This window comes from Lontra canadensis, unplaced genomic scaffold (assembly GCF_010015895.1).
Source record: "Lontra canadensis isolate GAN:19392208 unplaced genomic scaffold, GSC_riverotter_1.0 scaffold31, whole genome shotgun sequence".
Taxonomy (NCBI): domain Eukaryota; kingdom Metazoa; phylum Chordata; class Mammalia; order Carnivora; family Mustelidae; genus Lontra; species Lontra canadensis.
This window is the reverse complement of record NW_022631025.1, coordinates 20,781,382-20,802,636: the sequence shown is the minus strand read 5'-3', so window position 1 is coordinate 20,802,636 and position 21,255 is coordinate 20,781,382. Positions and strand designations below refer to the sequence as shown.

Below are 21,255 nucleotides of genomic sequence, written 5' to 3'. Positions count from 1 at the left end.
GTCTCTCAGCCCCATGCCCCTCCCCTGTTGGTACTCAGTCTCTCAGCACCATGCCCCTCCCCTGTGGGTACTCAGTCTCTCAGCACCATGCCCCTCCCTGTTGGTACTCAGTCTCTCAGCACCACACCCCACCCCTGTGGATACTCAGTTTCTCAGCCCCATGCCCCATGCCTGTGGGTACTCAGTCTCTCAGCACTGCGCCCCTCCCCTATGGGTACTCAGTCTCTCAGCACCATGCCCCTCCCCTATGGGGTACTCAGTCTCCCAGCACCATGCCCCTCCTCTGTGGGTACTCAGTCTGTCAGCACCATGCCATCCCCGACAAGTCAGTGCTGATGTTACAGTTCCTAAATAGTTTTTGAATACTTCTACTTTTCTGCCTCCTTTCTGAAACCATCCTCATCCAAGAAACCAACTAAATAACCAGATGAGCATAATGAGCTCGCACCTCTGAGTCTCAGTTTCCTGGTTTGTAAAATCAGACAGCATGAACACCAAATTTCTTCCTTTTCTATAGTCTGTGATTGTAGGAGTTTAATACCAAGGAGGGGCTTGAGGTAAAATCAATTCCTGTGCTTTGGGAGATGATCTCACTTTCTGCACTTAAATTAGATACTGGAGCGGCCAAGACTGTGCTTCACATCCTCCCACAGCAGTACTCATGCAGGCAATCTCAAGGTCTTCAAGAGGACTTAAATAATAAGGCCCTTCTTAAGTAAAGATCTGCCTTATGCCACATTTTGAGCTGTAGAAAATAGTTTCAAATGAGATTCTAATGTTGGTAACAAGTTATCTACTTTGTTTCATTTTTTGGTCTGAAAGCTCCCTGAAAAGAATAAGACAAAGCTCCTACTTCCTGAAAATGTCCTATATGGGGGCGGGTGGGGAGTTCACCTTTGTTGACTACCTCTTGAGGGTATATTTGAAAACCTGGTTAACAAGGTTGTTGGAGATTGGTGGTGTAGAGATTGCTGTAATGAAGAAATTTGGTTGATCTGCAGCAGTAGTAGGGTCAAAATGAAAGCATTATAGAAGAGTAAAGGATTTATTTAGGCCCAGTGCTTTCTGTGAAAGAAAAAAATGAAAAACCATAAGAAGATGGTAAAAGTTAAGCAACACAATATGGTGGATTCCACTAACGAGTTTAATGGGCAGCCATTTTAATGGGAGCAAAACTAGACTGCAAACGCTGTTCTAAAATTATAGGTTCCAGCTTCACTAGCCATAGTCTGGTGTCCCAATTTTTTTTTTTTAAGATTTTATTTATCTATTTGAGAGAGAGGCAGTGAGAGAGAGCATGAGCGAGAAGAAGGTCAGAGGGAGAAGCAGACTCCCCGTGGAGCTGGGAGCCCGATGCGGGACTCGATCCCGGGACTCCGGGATCATGACCTGAGCCGAAAGCAGTCGTCCAACCAACTGAGCCACCCAGGCGTCCCATGGTGTCCCAATTTTTAAAAGGCTCATTAAAATGTATCATCAAAAAGTAGTATTTGCTGGAAGAATCTCAGTCCCATAAAAAGCACTGTTGGGGAGGGGTGCCTGGGTGGCTCAGTGGGTTAAAGCCTCTGCCTTCGGCTCAGGTCATGATCCCAGGATCCTGGGATCGAGCCCTGCATCGAGCCCCACATCGAGCCCCGCATCGGGCTCTCTGCTCAGCAGAGGGCCTGCTTCCCTTCCTTTCTTTCTGCCTACTTGTGATCTCTGTCTGTCAAATAAATGAACAAAATCTTAAAAAAAAAAAAATAGCACTGTTGGGGATTTTTACCATAACCCACCAAATGAGTAACCAGCCTTCCCTTTGAGGGAAGAGACAAGATGTGAGCTGAACATCAAGTGCAAATGACACGGAATCAGGACAGAGTTGGAAAAGGAGAACCAGCACCAAATTGCAATGTGTGGTCCCTCTGGAAAACATAGAGCAGCCTAGAGTGAGGCCTGGGGAACCAAGAAGAAAAATATATATACATATATATTAATGGAAAAAAGATCAAGCTTGTAACTTCATTTCCGGGCTTCACAAGTTCCATTGTCCTTTCCTACCCACGAGAATCAGTAATATTCGGGGTGACTCCACTAATCATGTGGCCTTGAGTATTTCAGCAGACATCATTTAAGTCATTTAAAAGGATAACTGCAAATTAAATTAGTTCATCCTAATTATGCAAAAATGATAAATTCAAATAAGCAAGGTAATTCACTTCCAAATTAAAAAATTTTTCAATCACTTGGCATCTCAAATCAAAGCAAATGGGTAATGTTACCAATTATATCAATGTGACTCTTAAATTTAAATACATAAACATATGATGAACTGAATTAAAATTCTTATTTGGTATGCACTTAACTTATTAACATTTGTACTAGGGTAGAGAACCACATTCAAGATATGAAACAGGGTCATGCCCTTGAAAAACAAAGAAGGTGGTCACAAAAGTACTTTTGTGAGGATCTAGTAACAGAATGAGTCCCCCAGATCTACTAAATAAGTTATCCCACAGGAAAAGTAAAGTAGATCACATTAGTAAAGGTAATATTATGGAAGCTTATGAAATATTTATCAAGGGTAATTTTGATAACTAATAAAAATAGTTTTAGGAAGCAGTGTGATAATGGTAAGTTTCAACATGGTTGCACTTATGAGCATGAGACTTTCATAGAAATGGAAAGAAATGAACATTTATTGAATATGCTGTGCTAGGCACTACTAAATACTTTCAAATATAGTATATCATTGGAAACTAGAATTAGAGACATTAAATATCTTACCCATTTATCACACAGTAATAAATGACAGAGAGTTAGGACTTAAACGAGGAGCTAGGACTTAAACTTGATTACACATGAGAATTATTTTTGTCACATCTGTATCACTTTATCCTGAGCCAGTACTCAAAATATGATGGTGTCTAAAATATTTGCTGGGGGTGCTGGGGTGCCTGGGTGTCTCAGTCAGTTAAACATCTGACTTTGATCTCACCTCAGGTCTTGATCTTATGGTTCTAATTTTAAGCCACAAGAGGTGTGGAGCTTACTTAAAAATAAATTAAAATGATAAAAAACAAAATATTTGCTTAAGTATTTCCTAAGATTTCTGATCAAGGTCAATTCAGAATCCAATGTCAAAGCTACTGAGTAATAAAGTGATTTTTAGGAGAAAGACAAAAGCAAAAAAATATGCATACATTCTGGATGACATTAGGAATCTCTCAAACACTTGATAAAGCATTATTTATGACTCACATAAGAATGAAGGAATTATCTATTGCTATATAAAAAATCATACCAGGGACGCCTGGTGGCTCAGTCAGTTAAGCATCGGCCTTCAGCTTAGGTCATGAACCCAGGGTCCTGAGATTGGGCTCCTTGCTCAGCGGGGAGCCTGCTTCTCCCTCTGCCTGCTGTTCCCTCTGCTTGTGCTCTCTCTCTCTCTTTGACAAATAAATAAATAAATAAAATCTTTCAAAAAGGAGAAAAAAGAAATCACACTGAAGTGTAGTAGCTTAATACAGTAATTCATTCCCATGTGTTACTATTCTGTGGATTGACTGGGACTGACTGGGCAGTTCTGGCTTAGGGTCTCCCAGTAACTGCGGTCAGAGGTCAGCTGGGGCTGCAACCATCCATAGCTCCACCGAGCTGGATGTCAAGATGGTTCACTCACATGACTGGCAAGGGAGGCTGGCTATCATCTTACTTGGGGCTGGCAACTGGAGGGTCTCAGATGACTTGAGCTTTTCTCAAAGTAGTGGCTGGATTCCAAAAGAGCACATACCACAGGTAAATGTTCCAAAAGACCCAGGCTTCTTACAGCCTTGCCTCAGAAATCCCCAAAAGTCATTCCCAGATCATCCTATTTGTTGAGCTGGTCACTAAGTCCTAGGGGTAGATTTAACTCCACCTCTTTGATATGAAGAATAACATGACCTAAAGGAACAGAAGAAGACTAATCACACCTTCATCTTCTGCCTCCTGGTGTCTACACTTGACCAGCTGACTTCAAAGGGGAAATGTATAATAGAATTACAATACCATAAGTCATTTTTGTTGTATCTTCTCCACCTTTTTGGCTTTCCTTCTCTGGAAACAGCATTCCTTTTCTTTTTCTTTGGAGATTTTATTTATTTGTTTGACAGAGAAAGAGCAGGCGAGCACAAGAAAGGGGAGCAGCAGAGGGAGAGGGAGATGCAGGCTCCTGGCTGAGCAGGGAGCCCGATGCGGGGCTCTCTGTCAGGACTCTGGGATCATGACCTGAGCCGAAGGCAGGCGCTTGACAAACTGAGCCGCTCGGCGTCCCTGGAAACAGCATTCTTGAATGAATAAATAAACGAAAATTTTTCTCTCTCCTTTTTTCATTCTCTTTTCTTCCCTTGTCTTTCTTCTTACCTTTTCTTTCCTTCTTTCTAACTAAAGATAAAAGATATAAAACCAATTTTTTAAGTAGCAACATATTCTAATTAGTTAGTGAATCTTATGGTTGATGTTTACCCCTATCTTCCATCTGGTATCCGTCTGACTCAGTTATCATCCCGTATAGGAAGGTAAAAGAAAAAAAAAATTTAAATGCAAGCAAAAGAAAGAAAAGGGGAAAAAATAGAAAGAAAAAGGAGATTATCAAGGGAAGAAGGAAAATTTAAATAGTAAGGAAAACAAATCAAGGGAAGAAGGAAAATTTAAATAGTAAGGAAAACAAATCAGGAAGACTGACCGGTATTAAGCCCAAATGGCTGAAAAGACCAAGAGAAAGAAGCCAAATTCTCCTGTTATAATGCTGCACCCACCCCTTCCTTTCTGATCCATCACCACCATGACCAGCCCTGTCCAACCTTATTTTTAATGCCTGAATTATCACTGTATTATCATACTGCCTCGAGTCTTCAACGCCCTACAAACCATCAAAAACACTGTTTTCCTCACGGGGCTCCCAATTAACAAACAAACAAACAAACAAACAAAACACTAAATGACTTCTACGGATAAAGTCCAAGATAAGTATTTTAAGGATTTTCACAATATGACCCAACCTCCCTCCCCAACCTTGTTGCTCCTGAAACTATTTATTCAGCCATTGCACTCTAGTCCCTGTATCTAAATACACAGAAAAATGAGACCGGATATGACTATAGATTATATCATAAAAACATGAAATCGGGATGAAGGAAAATAATCACAAAAATACCGTGTTTCACAAAGTAGTGGCAATGCTGTAAGCTTATATTTGTCACGCCTGAGGTCCAGATCGCTTCTCAGGCATACAGCTTCCTAATTTTTGCCTTCTGTCCTTTGCTCCAACTGATCTCATCCCCAGAAGCTTTCCCTGCTGCTCTCTGCCTTCCCAAATCCTATCTCACCAGGACTCATGAAGACCTCTTCTTCATGAAAAACAACATTAGCTGATTAATCTGGAAGAAGAGTGATTAGCATGATTATTCTGGATCCAAAGCACTCTGTCAACACTACAGCATCCGATCTGTTTCTCTGTGGAGACCCAGTTGCCCAAGTTCCATTTCAGTTTTTGCTCTGTGGATTTGTTCAGTACACAGTAGTTTAAAGGACCACATTATCCCAATCTGGTAGACAATGCAAGTGGCATCCAATCATTTGTACAACTTTGATTTGCAAGAATTACACAAACAGCAATTACAGAAAGAGCACCACTGCAAATATTATAACTCTTTGGGAACCTGATATAAATGGGATTTTTTTTCTTTAAATAGGATATTTGAAGATAATGATGGGTATAGTGCAAGATCAAACAGATTTTGTGGTGAGAGTTTATTGTCAGGTATAATTAAAGATGTAGATAGCATTTTGAAAGTACAGACTTTAGGAGGCTTTTGAAAGCCACGTAAAAATTAGGAATAATAACAGTGACGATCATGGGATAGCAACGACCATTCTATGAGGAGTTCAGTATCCTCCCAAGTCCCACTGAGTCCAGGAAAGGATGTGTATGAGACCAAAGGCAGCTTTGGGAGGAATACCTTTGAAATATGAAAGAGTAGAGCGACTAGCAGTCAGCAAACATAAAAGTGCACTAAAGAGTGAATGTCCTGATCGCCAAAAGAAATCGTACACTTCAACATATTTTTTGTAAGTAATTTTTTTTTTTTTTAAGAGAGAGAGATAGAGAATGCTTGTGAGCTGGGAAGGAGGGGCAGAGGGAGCGGGAGAGAAGAAAGAATGTGGAGCCCAACGTGGGGCTCAGTCCCATCATGCTGAGCTCATGACCTCAGCTGAAACCGATTTGGACACTTAACCGACTGAGCCACCCAGGCGCCCCTACATCTCAAAAGATCTTATTTTTAAAAACACTAGTTGTCTTTTCCATGTCTGATGTTGAATACACGAGGAGTTGTTGTTTTTCTTTTTTAATCTATTTTGATTTCAAAACTGGGTAAAACCAAACTTTTTAGGAGAGCTTCGAAAGGTGGTAAAATTATAAAGAAAAGTCAGTAAACGATGATTATATCAGACAGGAGAGTGGAGGCTTCTAGGGTGATATCAAAGTTGTATCGCCTATAATTCTCCAGGTGCTCACATCATCCTATTCACCTATGTATTATGCATTTTGCTGTTTATGAAGATGTTATGGAGAAAACCATGGACAGTGAAGTGTTCAGCTTCTACAACTCATTAGCTCCTAAGTGTCTGTTACTGCTGTAACCAGGGCTTTGCTCATATTCCCTTTTGCCCAAATGAGGCTGGTTGTGCACTGAGAGAGGACTTCTTACATTCCAGAAGAAAGAGGGAACCAGGCCCGGCCCTTGTTGAAATTTCAAAGCAGCCTTTCTGTGCATGGACATCCTTTTTAAGCCAAGGATGAAGTTTCGTACTTTGTATTATTTAAAGTAACTGGTGCAATGCTATACAACTAGTACGTATTCACTCATTCATTTGACAGATATTTATTGACTTACCCATCATCTGACTCCCTGGAAAGCCAGAGTAGTTTGCCAAAAATACGGTTAAATGGCATTTGCTATGTGCTACAAAGACATCACAGCTTCAGCAATTCCTCCCAGCTATCAAATTTGTTTTGCATAATGGAGACCAACCCTCATTCCCACTGAAGTCTTACAAATGGATACTAGAAGAAGACTGGCCGTTAGAAGGCAGAGATTTAATAAAAATTGAAATAGAAAGAGTCAGAAACAGGAGGGGATTAAAAAAAGGAGAGGAACGGTTGCCTGGGCTGGCTTAGTTGGTAGAGCATACAACTCTTTGATCTCAAGGTGATGAGTTCAAGCCCCACATTGGGCATAGAGTTTACTTTTAAAAAATAAAACAATAAAAAGGAGATAAGTAAGGAGGCCGAGACTGCACAACAGCAAGTCCTCAGTGTCCTGCCCAGCGTAAGCTGGGCCAGGTACTCTTCCTGTTTCCTTGCATGGTTTTTGTTTGATTCTTCCTCTTGTGCATGCCCCCATCTGGAGAAGTCATGACCAGCACGGATGCCACTGAGACAGGCCAAAGCCAGGAAATAATCCTGGGATCAAAATTTGGCTGCATAGAGGGAAAACTTCTGAGCACCCAGAAACAGAAAGAGCCAGATCAACATAACCCATTTTCGAAGGAGCGCCAAAGATGAAAAGTGGGAAAGCCAAAATTACTCATCAAGTCCAAAACGGGTAAGCAAAAAGGAAAAGTAAAATAAAGGATCCAAGACAGTAACTGGGGACCATTGCTTGGGGTTTGATACTGGATTTTTGTTGTGTATAGGTTAGCTTCATTTAAGAGCACAGGATCCAGGGGCACCTGAGTGGCTCAATGGGTTAAGTGTCCGATTTTAGGTCAGGTCATGATCCCAGGATCCTGGGATTGAGCCCCACCAGGGCCCTGGCTCAGTCTGCTTGTCTCTCTCTCCCTCTGCCCCTCACCCTGCTTGTGCACTGTCTCTCTCAAATAAATGAAAAGAGCCCAGGATCTAAGCAGGTATCTTCCTTCCTTATGCCTCTCTCTCCCACCTACTGACAGACCATTACCAACAAGACATTAAAAAAAAACACTAACCAAACAGGGGCACCTTAATGGCTCAGTCAGTTAAGCATCTGACTCTTGATTTTGGCTGCAGTTATGAACTCAGAGTTGTGGGATGGAACCTCGTGTTGAGCCCTGCCTTGAGCCCTCTGTAGAGCCCTGTGTCAAGCTGCATGCTCAGTGGAATACCGGTTTGAGATTCCCTTTTTTCCCTCTTCTTTTGCTCCCCACAAAGAAATTATTTAAAAAAAAACAAAAACAAAAACAAAAACAACTTACCCAACAAAATCTGAAAGTCATGAACCAACTTTACCTAGACTAATTTGACCGTGAGAATGACCACATCTCCTGAAGACCATTGTCCCTACATTTCTCCACTGACTATTTTGGGAAACAGAGCACTTGAAGAAATGGTATACTTAAATAAGATGAGTTCAGTTTTGAGCCACATGAGACACTGGTAGATGGAAATGCTTTACTCACCAGCAGAACATTTACTGAGCACTTACTATGTCCCGTGGTGCATGCTAACCCAAAATACTTGACAAAATACCATAATGTCATGCGCCAGGGTACTTTAACATTTAAAAATTTCTCCATTTGGTCAAAATCAATTCGATTTTTTTGAGGCCCTTGACCTCCCTCACCCCAATTTAAACCGCAATTTCTTGAAGACTAGGATTATCCTGCCATATTCTTTTTAACCTCTCTAATTTCTAGAAAGTATGCACTGGGAGCTCTTACCACCTCCAAGGTCATCTCGAGTCTCCCTGTCCCATGGCGGGAAAGGGACTTGCTCATTCGATACAGAACAAAGTATTTAGTATCAGCCTTAGAAGAAGTGTTTTTAATTGTCTTCTCTTCCTGCTTTTTGGAGAAAAAAACCAGTAACGTAAACTTTTCTATTCTGAGGCCTATACCCCACAGGCCCTGCACAGCAGCTGAGCCAGGGCCTCACAAAGGATCTGGAGGGACTGGGTGTGCAGGTGTGCATGTGCTTGTGTGCATCATACTGTGTGACTGTCCCACGTGAGGTGCAAGACAGCAAAGAACACTCAGGCACATGCCTATTTATATCAAAGAGATGATAGGACCCCCCCACACACACACAAAAAAGATAATTCATTTTGGGGGGCGTTAATGTTAAATTTTGGGGAGAGGTTTGGCAGGGAAGGAAGAAGAGCAGCTAGGAAATGGGTTCCCATCTCTAATCGTGGAGGAGGATTGATCGGGTAGAAAGAAAACAGAAGTCTTTCCCAGAATTGGGATATTTCATTCCAGAAGGGAAAAATGCCACTCTCATTCCCCTCTTCCCTCCCGCCTCACTTCCTTGGTGTCCTTCCAAGGTAGGGCCCCTTGGTGCTGGCTTCTCAGTTCCCCTCCCACCCCCACCCCGGGGAAGGCTTACCAAGGCCAAGAGGGCCAGATGGGGCTGCTGGCAAAGACGCTGCTCACCCGGCTCCTTCTCTTCCCACTTTCCGTCTGCCAGTGCTTTTGGGGGTGGCAGCGCCTAGTCCTGACAGGGTTAGAATGACCGCCCGGTAGCAGACGGCGCGAGCACCAGCAAGCACGCGGTCGCATTCACCAGCCATCCCTGGGCCCGCTCTGGGCTGTAATGTGCCATTATCTTGCTACTCCCATTTTACACTTCACACACCAGCTTTCTCTCAAGACAGTTATTTGATCACTAACACTTTGAATATCATGATCATCGGCTCATTTATTTTTTCTATTTTAAAGGAGAGTGTTGGTGTGCGCAGGGAGCCGCCGTATCAATTTCCACATTTGCCAAGGCATCCGAGTGTGAGCTGCCTATCACGGTGCTAACTTTAATAAAAGGTTATTACTGTGATCATTATTTAGCATTTATATAGCTCCTCACAATTGTTTACCCATTATTCCTCAGAGCACCCCTGTCAAGGTGATCAGTATTAGCAAGCCCTGTTGTAGAGGCAATGAATCAGGGGTCCTGGAGAGCTTTTAGTAATATCCACAAAAGGACACAGAATAAATAAGCAGAGACCTGGGACAGGCCCGGTCTCCCTCCCTCTGGCACACTTGATGAGTTCACTCATCCCATCATTCTGGTTGGCAGACTGACCCAGGGTGGGCTCCTTGTGGCAGGCTGCAGCTCAATTATATACTTCTCAGCAGGCAGGCCTACCCTGCCTACCCTATCTAAAATAGCATCCCCTCCCCAAGACACTCAATACCGCATTCCTGTGTTTATGGGCTTTGCAGTGCTTAGAACTACCTAAAGTTAGCTTGTTTGTGTATTTATGTTCCTGTTTATTGTCTGTCTTCACCACTCAAGAAGGTAATCTCCATGACAACAGCAGCCCTGCCTGGGTTGTTCATGGCTGTATCCATTCCCTTTGTTGAAAGGACCTGGCATACAGTAGGTGCTTAATAATGCTTGTTGAGTGAATGACAATAACAAGAGCCCCATAAATACTGTTACTCACACATCATTTCCTACACCTTTTCATCTCTTTTCTGGACTTTCTGGATATAATCACACATACACTCAATTATTTTTAATTACCCTGGAGCTAATGATCTAGTTTGCAGATGGCCTGAGTCCTTGACTTCCTCTCCTCTAGAGATTCCTCCAGATCTTTCTGTCATTTCTTACCTCTAGATGAGATGGGTCAAGGAGAGAATAGGGCAATGAAAAAAACCCTGTTAGACAATTTCACTAGTTCTAATAGCTTTGGAAACACAGAAAGTTGAAATTATTGATTCGAAGATTTCTTGTTTTACCTCATTTGTGGATTTCAAAAAAAATCCATCTGTTTTATATATGCAATACAGTGAAATGTGCTTTGAAGAAGTTAAAAGCACTGTATAAATGTAGCATATAATTATGTATGCATGTAGTCCCATTAACCTTGGTAATTGAGAGTTGGTTATACATTTAAGGTTTAATTAGTTTTGATAGAACAGTAGCTCACACTTTTTTTTTTTTTTAAAGATTTTTATTTATTTGACAGACAGATCACAAGTAGGCAGAGAGGCAGGCAGAGAGAGAGAGGAGGAAGCAGGCTTCCCACTGAGCAGAAAGCCCGACGCGGGGCTCGATCCCAGGACCCTGGGATCACGACCCGAGCCGAAGGCAGAGGCTTTAACCCACTGAGCCACCCAGGTGCCCCAAGCTCACACTTTTCTAATGGGTAGGGCCGGACAAGGGCTTAGAAAATGTACCTTTGGTTGACTTTTTTTTCAACCATCAAGTCAAGATAAAGCTTGAAAAATCCCTCCAAAGGCTGAAAAATAGGCAGTAATGCTGATTTCTCATCAACAAGTAAGAATAGCGAAATGGTTCTAAAGTTTGAGTTTTCGTGCTTTAAATTTCAGACCAAAAGATTTCAATTTCCCTAAAAATAATCTTAGGCTGATCTTGGAAGACACCCCCCACCCCGATAATAATGAAGTTTTCTATTTAAAGGTTTTCTTTAATGTTCTTAATAGTTCTATGTGCAGCCAGAAAACGGGTTGCCTTGTTTTATATGTAAGGAATCAATGTAATATCTTATTTTGATAACATGTGCTGTTGCATTTGGTCCTCACTGTAACTCTGCCCATAAATATTATGAAAATGGAAACAAAACCATTAACTGCCTTACCCACGTCACCAAGAAGTCACCAAGAAGCTTGGTCTGGCCTAAGTCTCCTGGTTCTGGTTTAATTTTCTCCACAATGTGAGAAAACCACATTGGAAAGGAAATACTCATTCCTAATTCTGCTGTCACTGTACAAACTTCAATGTTCAGGCAAATACTTTGCTTTATTGTTAAATTGGCCACACTTACTCACTGTGTAGTATATCCCCAGCCTTGTCCTTGGCTGTGGGAGGACACAGAGTCAAAGTAAAAGGTTAGATTTCCCCAACTCTCACACTCTATTTGGGATGGGAGACACACGCATACAAACACTGTTACAGAGGAGGTGGGGACATGCACCAAGGGAGGCACAGCACTCTGTGGGAGCAGAGGAGAAGCAACATCTGAAAACATTCCCTGAAAGGGGATGGCCCTGGCATGAAATCAAGATTAATTGAGGATATACTGAGAAGAGGGAAAAGGAAAATGGGATGTCTACTAAATCTGATCTACCTAAAATCTTATCTACCATGGCAAGAAGGTAGTAGGTAATATTTTTAGGGAAGGTGGGCAAGGGGATGGGTTAAATGGGGCATGGGTTGTGGAGGGGACTTATAGTGATGGGCACTGGGTGTTGCATGGAAGTGTTAAATCATTCTGTTGTACACCTCAAACTAATATTACACTGTATGTTAACTAGAATTTAAATAAAAGCTTGAAGAAAAAAAAAAGAATGAGTAAGGTTTCTATAAGGAGGGAGGAGAAGGAGCATTCCTAGCAGAACCACCATTATCGGGGAGAGACAGAGGGAAGAGCAAGTAATCCATTTGGGTTACATGTAGAACGTCGTACCTGCTCGGCTAGGGAACCAGCTGGTGCTGTTGGAGAAGGCCTAGAATAGATGGACATAGATATACATGCTTATATGGCTGTTGGCAAGGACACCAAGAAAAGTAACAAAGAGGTGACAGGCTCAGAACTGAGCTTTACATACCACAGCAGCAGTGGTTCTCACATTTGAGCTGACCTCCTTGTCAAAACCAAATTGTGGGTCCCCACGTCGAAGTTTCTTTTTGAGTAGGTCCAGGGTGAGGCCCCAGCATTTTCATTTCTAAAAAGTTCCCAGGTGATGCTAATGCTGCTGGTCTGGGAAGCACAGTCTGAGAACCTGTGATAGAGTAAGGGGCAACAAGGAGAAGTCAAATCATAGTTTTAAAAAAGGACTGAAGTAAAGGGATGATTCCAACACCGCAGACCAGAAGGAATGGGGCCCTGCCCAGGGTGCTGATGGTGGGAAAGGAGGGAACAGAAACCGGGAGAACAGACAACTGCTTCAAAGGACAGGGGACCCCAGGACCACGTGGCAGGTCATTTCAAATCACAAATCATAGGGAAATCTTCAGCACCCGTGTCAGGTGCACAAGAAGCCTTTGAAATTCGTTCTGAAAGTAGCAATCCTGTCTGGAAATTAGCTCTGAGTTTTATCTTACTTTCCCTTCCTCCCACATCAATAACCTCATTCTAGTGCAATTTAGATTGCTAAAGCATTTTCCAGGGAGAACATAACATATCTGCACCCAGACAGCTGATTTCCTTATTGTTTCACATTAGAACACCCTTGTCGCGAAATAGTGTTCGAAATAAATATGGAGGACTGGAAGCAACCATCTCTACCTAGTGGGGCAAAAAATTATGAACTCACCATACCATATAAATACCCACGAAAGCACAGGTGAATCCTTTATCCAACCAACGTGCACTGAGTACCCACCACGTGATGAGCACTGTGGGTGTGCCTCGATAAGAACAGGAATAAAACCTGGGCTATCCTCACCGCAGTTCAAAATCTAGCAGTCTTTCTCCTCTGCTCTGAATTCTGCCTAAGGATGGTGTTGGCCTCATAATAAAAATTCTAAAGCAGGGACAGAAGATCATTAGCGTTCCCAAACTGACCACCGCTGCTGTCTAATTATTCAACTGAAGAGAGCACTTTGGTCCTGGGTTGTTTCACGGAGCTCAGATATATTGTGCTGACACAATATAGAGTCAGTCTGGGGAGCCTCCAGCGCCCGTTCTTCAAGTATGGTGACCGTTTTTATCTCTTACACCTTTCAATACCCGGAGAGAGTGCCACTTGGGTTTTTAAAATATCATTTCCTTTACTATGTCCCAAAATAACAAGGTCACTTCAGGACCAGTGAGTGGTTGGCACTGTGACGTGTTTCCCACAAGCACTAATAGTTCTGGAGAGGAGCAAGTATTTTCACAGCCGCAGGTCTGGGTGCTGAACTTTCTACTGTCAGTGAGAGTCATGTCCCAGTGAAAATACAGAAGTGGAACAGACCGTCAAAGGGATAAGGTGACAAGGAGTGTTGTTTACTCCAGTCAGAGAGCAACCGAAAATGATTTCTGCAGCTGGAACAAAACAAAGACAAGGGTTGAAGGTCAACTTCCTCTTTTATTTTGGCTAATCAGCACGCCTAAGCAGACTTTTCCCAAATGTCTCAGGCCTGCTGACTGTTGTTACTCTGTAAAAGACGCCACAGGCTGTCCTGCCCTATACCTCTTGGGCACTGGAGGGAAAAAAAGGGAAAATGTTCAGTCTCATCAGAATTCATGAAGTCATCCACGGCACCCAGCTCTCTCTGCTCCAACCCCAACCTCATCCGTCTCTAAATATTTTGGGATTTTATCTGTGAAATGCCCTCACATCCATGCAAATCTCCCACCTTGGCTACCCCCAGCGCTGGCCACCACGCTGATGTCATCTCTGTTGTAAATGACTGTGATAGCCTTCTATTGCTTAGTCACTGCCCCCCCACCAGGCCATTTGTCACATTAATTCACAGTATTAATTCACAATAATTCATTCACAGTAATCTTTTAGAAACTCGAATACTACCACTAAAGACAGAATACCCCACACATACACATAAAACCCACCTTAAAAATTTTCTCTGGCTACAACTGGATGGTTGCCAGAAGTGAGGTGGGAGGTGGTGGGGAGGGGGATGGGTGAAATAGGGGAAGGGGATTAAGAGTACACTTCTCATGATGCGCACTAAGGCAGAGAATTGCTGACTCACTATATTGTATACCTGAAACTAATATAACATTGTATGTTAATCATACTGGAATTTAAAAAAGAAATAAAAATTAAATTTTTCCCCTCTGACTCCCCATTGCTCCAAAGACTTAACTCAATGTGTACTATATCCCCAATTTGGCCCAGAGAGCTCTGTGCTCCTAATCTGCTCCTCCCGCTGCCTTTGCTCTCCTTGTTGCATCACCTTCCTCCCTCCTCACTGGCTCTGCTCTCATCACCCAGATCTCCCTGCCTGGAACACTCCTGCCTCCCTGTCTTGCCACATTGTTTCCCATATACCTTTTAGCACTTAACCCTTATCAGCTCCTGATGGATGCTTGAGGAAGACACTGTCCTCCCTGGTTGGACCAGATCCCCATGTTCTAAGCTCCCTTGGCCCCCTCAACAAGCTCCTGAACCCTTCATGGAATGTATCACAGGGCATTTACACGATCTTGTAGGACTGTTTCATGTCTGCCTGTCTTCCCATTAGTCTGTAAGATCCATGAAGGTAGGGACTTGGGTCTCTTTTTGCTTACCATTGTGTTCCTGAGCCTAGCACATAATAGGTACCAAATAACTATTTTCATTATGAAGGATGGAAGGAAGGCAGTCAGGAGGGCAAAGTGCTACTACTAAAATTAGAAAGAGGAGGTCTAGCATCTTAACTGAATTATAATAGGTAACAACTTAAACTTCCAATGTTAGGTAAAGTTTTAAGATACATTTATAATTAATTCCTCACAACAACACTATGAGGTAGCGATTCTGATTACTCTCATTTCATAGATGAGGGAATTTAGGTACACAGAGATTAGCTACTCGAAATCCCACCGCTAGCAAATGCAATGTGCTCATAAGGAAAGATAGTATGATCATATGTAACCACACAAAGCCAGTATGCACTGGGAGCTTTTTTTTTTTTTTTTTTTTTTGCTCCACCACTTTTAAGGGTTTTAGCAACCACTGCTTTTGCTGGTCAAGGTCAATCTTATCTGGAATTGGGTATTGAGAGCAAAAAATTCTATGTCCTCTCTATAAATGTATCGATAGATGAAGATCAGAAGAAAACTCTACCTGGATTTCAGATGCCTTTGTGTCACTTTTCTGGATGAAACTTTTCTACGTGAATGTAAGGATGGGCCAATGCAAACGAGTCCAGCATTAAACGATAGCTCAATCTGACCTCAGGACTGACTGTATTGCTTTAAAGTGGGCAAAACAGAAATTGAAGAAGCTAAATGGACAAAAGAAAGGGGGCGGAGTGAGGGGAGAAAGGAGAGTTCAGAGTATGGGAAGAAGAAAAGAGCTGTTCCCTAGGAAGAAAGATGGAAATAGAGATATATTTGTTTAGAAAAGAGGATGAAAAGAAATGCACTGCCCTCCAGATATCTACAGGAAGCCACCGGCTGTGCACGCCACCATAGATCAGTTTATTTTGGGCCCAACCTGGAATAGAAAGCCTAATGTTTGGATAAGGCAAAGGCTTCTGGGGAGGAGGGGAAGAGAGGTTGGGAGGAAGGCACTACATGAAATAAATAGCAACTTACTTGCAAAATGAAACTCTAGATGGAGCAGTTCCCTTTATTTGAATTTGCTGTGGAGACTGTGATTTCACTGGATTAGTAACTAGGAAAGGATGCCTGGTAGGAATACCTTAGCTCTGTGAGACGAAATAGAATTGGATGATCCACCACTTACAAAATAGAACCTGATGCATGGCAGAGCATTCATGGAAAGAGGGGAAGGCAAAAGGAGGAGGGAGAAGAAAGAGAAGAGTTACGGTGGGAGGAGCTCTGGAATGGTGTCTGAAAATACGGAGTGTGCTCTACAATATGATACGGGTGCAAGGCTCTGGGGTCCAGCTGCTGGGATTTGAATCTAGCCTCTGCTACCCTCCCAAAACCTCAGACTCACCATCTTTAGCACTGGGGTTATAATCGTATCTCCCTCGGATTTTTCTTTAGGGATTAAAGAAACCAATCCTTGTTAACTTCACAGCACATAGTAACTGCTCAATAAATATTAGTGCCTCTGTGGCTGGCGAAGATGACTTATCACCCAATAGCGTGAACCTTAAGTACCAGCTACATTGGATAGTGGTAGAATCCATCAGAAGATGGCCGGGAATAATGCTGAGTTGGAATCTCTCCTGGAGGAAGGTCAACAGTGAGTTTTATCTCTTTGATGCAGAAATCCAAGGTAAGATGCCATCTCCCAGAAACCGATTTCATGGGAAAGCCTACAATGGACATCTCCTCCTCTCCCTCTTTCTGCTTGCGTTCCCCATCGTTTTCTTCTTCCCTTGCTTTCCTTACTTTGTACTCTGTTTTCCAGTCCTTGGAAACCTCTGCTCCTCTTCCCATGTAAGGATCCTGTCGAGACAGACTAAGCAGATCTGTTTCCTCTATGCTTTAAACACTGGGGGCCAAGAGGGAAAAATGTTTCTTTTGGGTGGGTGCCAAGTAACTACAGGGAGTGGGGGAGAGAGTTTTTAATGACACAGTAAGAAAGAAAATATTTATGTTTCATTTTAATTGAACTTTTCTTAAGCTCACTACATTTTAGTAGGTGAAAAAAATCAACATATGAGAACACTGGGAACAAAAATACACATAGCTCCGGCTTCATGCACAGAAGTAGAAAAGCAAACGGGGAAAAGGAAACCCAGTGGAGGTATCTCTGGGAAGAGTTGCCCTACCAAAACTCTGAGCTTAGTAGCACTGCCTTTATCACTTCATTTCCATGATTAGTGTAGATCCTGGTTCATCGGCCCATTAAAATTGGAAAGATAATGAACAGGTTCATTACTTTAAATATATTTCATCTATTGGGTCCACTGCAATACCTCGAGGAGCAAGTTTATAGCGTGTCACACCCCAGTCAAACTTGGAACCGTGAGTATTGTAAAAGGAGGTGGCTTCCCTTGTTAGGCAACTAGAAAGAGCTACTATTGTCACTGTTTCCTAAGCATTTACTATGTGCTAGGGACTGTGCTAACTACTTTCTACCTCTGAGCTCATTTAAACCTCCCAGAAGCTGTGTGAAGCAGGTATTATCAAACCTATTTTGCTTATAGTTGACATCAGGCAATTGACTGGGACCACACAGATGGTTAGTAGCCGAGCTGGGATCTGAACCCAGGTCTGTAGGACACCAGACTCTGCACTTAACTTGCACTATCAGCTGAGGGCCCCTCCCCCTGCCCATCCAGGTACCTATAGCTAACAGCGCCTAGAAAGATGCATTATCTTAGGGTTTATGAAAACAATAGAGTAGCTGAGAGTGAGAAATGTGTGTGTGTATAACATAATTAAATGACATATAGTATCATCGTTCTGGTAAATGAATCATAGTGGGGGGCACCCAGGTAGCTCAGCCTCCTAAGCAGTTCCCTCTCTCTCTCTCTCTCTCTCTCTTTTTTTTTTTTTTTAAAGATTTTTATTTATTTACTTGACAGAGAGAGAGCACAAGCAGGGGAGTGGGAGGCAGAGGGAGAGGCAGAAACAGGCTCCCCACTGAGCAGAGAGGGGGCTTGATCCCAGGACTCCGGGATCAAGCCGAAGGCAGATGCTTAACCTACTGAGCCACCCAAGTGCCCCAAGCAGTTGCCTCTTGATTTCCACTCAGGTCATGATCTCAGGGTTGTGAGACTGAGCCCCATGTAGGGCTCTGAGCACAGCAGGGAATCTACTTGAGATTCTTTCTCTCCCTCTGTCCTCCCCGCCCCCAAAAGAATCATAGCAGGACTAGGATAGAAACCTGTAGTTCCTCCCACTATTCCCAACTTAAAGAATGCTTCTCTTCCTTGTTCAGTTTCCCTTCTCCCAGGGTTAGCTAGCTTTCCTAATCCATTTCTGTGTGAACCACCAACCTTCACATCTCGGCTGTGCCTCACTGTTGCCATCTGTATAAGCCATGCTGAACTCACAGAGTTTTCAGGATTAAGAGAATGAATGCTTTTAAACATCTGAAAGACTACCTGGCATTTTCTTGATATTTTGAAAATGTTCTCTGTCAGCATTGGGCTACTTCCTTGAATGGGGATCATACTCCCATTTGAAAAATTCACGTTTGTCCTTGTTGATGCACTTCCTCAAAAATACAGATGTTATCATGATATCGCCAAGGAGGCTTCGCTCCTCTCTAACGCATCTGTGAAATGCTCTCACCTGACTGGCTTGTGAACTGCCCAGAAAAGGCTCCCTCTCTGTCCAACCACCCCGCCACCCATGTAGCTCCTCAGTATCCTCTGAAGGGGGTGAAAATGTGTGTTCTATGCCCTTTGTCCTACTAGGATGAAGGAATATGTTTTTCGGTGTTCTGATGGTAACAAGAATCACCTCCTGTTTGTAATCAAAGCTATAAATGGATTTTTTTTTTTAATAATGGCCATGAAATCTGTGTGTCTAAAATCCCCTAGGATGTAGCAACTCAGGAATGCTTCTATTCAATGTCAAGCTTTTAAACAGGTCTGGGAAACACATATAAAGACACCAATCCAAAACTGATCAGCCTAACCCATACATCTTTAAAAAGGATTGTCTGTGGGCACCTGGGTGGCTCAGTGGGTTACGCCTTTGTCTTCAGCCTAGGTCATGATCTCATGGTTTTGGGATCGAGCCCCGCATCGGGTTCTCTGCTCATCAGGGAGCCTTCTTCCCTCTCTCTCGCTCTCTGCCTGCCTCTCTGCCTACTTGTGATCTCTCTGTCAAATAAATAAATAAAATCTTAAAAAAAAAAAAAAGGATTGTCTGTCTACTAATGTGGAGCATCCTGACTCAGAGCTGGTTTCCAAATCCCATGCCTATTTCAAGAGTCTATTAAGTTTCAGAGTCTTCACATTGAATTAGCCAGCACAGTGCTCCCATTCTATAGATGAGAAAACTGAGACTCATTCAGATGGGTTAAGTCAGTGACCCTGGTAATACTTTTCCTCTAATATTTTGTCTTACCAAACTCCTCTTTCTTGAATTATAAAGATTTCCCACCCCTCGCCAATAAAGATATTGATAGGTTTTCTAGCTAAAATCCCTCAGTTTATCACTTGTTTTGATAACATGGGAGGTGGGACAGGGTTTCCATTTTGCTATTTTTGAATCTTTTCCTTTCTCACCTAATTTTAACTTCATTGTTCCCCAAGGGTCATTCTGTTTTTATAGGTCAAAAATATCAAATACTGGCAACCTTCTATGTTTCAACCTGCTACCTAAAAGCCAAGTGCAGTCTGTATTTTTAGGTTTATGTAGTTACTGATACTGTAAATTTCGTTTCTTGCTTCTTTGTTTTCTTGGCATGCAGTATACTTTACAGTAAATCTTATAACGTCAAAAGATTTACTGTGTAAATAGTAGTAAAACATGCACAGATATGAGCTAATGATCCACTCATACACTCATGAATTTCAGTCTCTCACAACACATCGAAGATACCTACTTTGGGGTCCCCAAGTCTGGCCTGCCTTGTCTGATGTGGACACAGTAAGCTTCCAGGAGAAGAAATCAATTTACTGAAGAGGTCCGCACCTCTGCTCGATGACCAGAGAACAGCAGATTAGATCTGCAGCAACATGAGTTTGAGCGGTGTGCCTGGCAATGACTTTGACAGCGACCCAGGCCTGGGCAGAGGTGAGAGGTCACATGGAAGCCCGACATACATTCTCTCTTTCCTGATTTGGACCAGCTCCTTTATAGCTAAACACGGAACCGCGAGCTCCAAGTGTATGATGTCAGTATGTCAGTGACAGTGTGACGGAAGGTGTGAGAAGTGTCAGGCAATGCGACAGCAGGGTCTACTCTCATACCCTCAAAGAGCATCTCCTGTGGGACTCAGACCATTCATCAATCACTTGCATGGGCAGAAAGTGACAAGCAAATCACGGGTCCCATCAAACACCTCTTGTGCCGATAACATCCACAAGACAATCTATGGGGAGGACTCACCCAGAGGGCCAGAAGTTTATGAGTAAAATGATCAAAAGAGGCTTCAAATCCAGCCTTTTTAAAAGTGCAAACAAGGTTGTAACTCAGTAGTAGTTTCCCCAGGACCCCACAGCCAAGTCTTTGACTCCAGCGCACATGCCCAAAGGTGCCCGGGCTACGTGTGGGACAGGGACGGTGCAGCCACCAAGCCAGCAGCTTGGGCTCCGCAGAGAGAAAGTCTCATTGTGCCCCTCCCTGCTTGGATCACTCTGGGTGAATGACCCCACTGATGCTGTTTCCTCCCCTGCAAAATGGTAGATACCCAAGTCACAGTGTTGCTGTGAGCAGTAGTTTTAGCTGGTCATTAGTGCTCTCCCCAAAGCTTCAGAATGGTGCCAGGCAGGTAGCAGGAGATCAGGAAATAAGAAGGAGCCCCTCAGCGCTTACTCTGTGCCCAGTCTAGTTTAAAGAACTTAAGTGCAGCCTTGATTCCATTGTCTCAACACTAAGACAAGAACTAATATATATGATCTGCATTTTGTAAGTGAAGGAGCCAGGCCTGCAACCCAGGAGGTCATCTGACCCCCAAAATCCATGCTCTTCACCAAAACACGGTGACCACTGTTGTTCCTGAGAATGACCCATAGGGGACAAGACCCTATTGACAAAC

The 21,255-nt window shown here is 42.9% G+C and overlaps 1 long non-coding RNA gene across 2 annotated transcripts in view; it reads right to left on the bottom strand.

Moving 5' to 3' along the window:
• LOC116873051 overlaps nucleotides 1–21,255 on the bottom strand; it is a 156,985-nt gene that overhangs the window by 21,269 nt on the left and 114,461 nt on the right. For both annotated transcript variants that reach the window (XR_004383733.1, XR_004383732.1), the window contains exon 2: nucleotides 12,574–12,747. This is a non-coding gene — a long non-coding RNA (uncharacterized LOC116873051). The remainder of the gene's footprint in view (nucleotides 1–12,573; nucleotides 12,748–21,255) is intronic.